Below are 401 nucleotides of genomic sequence, written 5' to 3'. Positions count from 1 at the left end.
TGGCGCTTGCTGGACACTCTGGGACGTCCTGAAGACTTCTTCACTGCAGTCGAACCTCTCTCCTTGAAGTTTTTGATGATCCGGTAAATGGCTCTTTCAGGTGCAATATTATTTGTAGCAATTTCCTTGCATGTGAAGCCATTTTGATGCAAATCGATGATGGCTGCACATGTTTCTTTGGAGGTAACCATTGCTAACAAGAACACAATGATGGGAAACGCTTCTTCCCTCCTTTTATAGCAATCCGTTTGCTGTTACTGCAACCCCACACATGGATGGTCTCAGGATGCTTCACTGTTGGCTCAACACAGAACTCATGGTAGCGTTCACCTTTTCTTCTCCGTACAATTGATTTTCCAGATGTCCCAAACAGTCGGAAGGGAGCTTCATCAGAGAAAATA

Source organism: Sinocyclocheilus rhinocerous, unplaced genomic scaffold, assembly GCF_001515625.1.
Source record: "Sinocyclocheilus rhinocerous isolate Xijiao unplaced genomic scaffold, SAMN03320098_v1.1 scaffold2613, whole genome shotgun sequence".
In the NCBI taxonomy this organism is placed as follows: Eukaryota; Metazoa; Chordata; class Actinopteri; order Cypriniformes; family Cyprinidae; genus Sinocyclocheilus; species Sinocyclocheilus rhinocerous.
Note: the sequence above shows the minus strand (reverse complement) of the source record.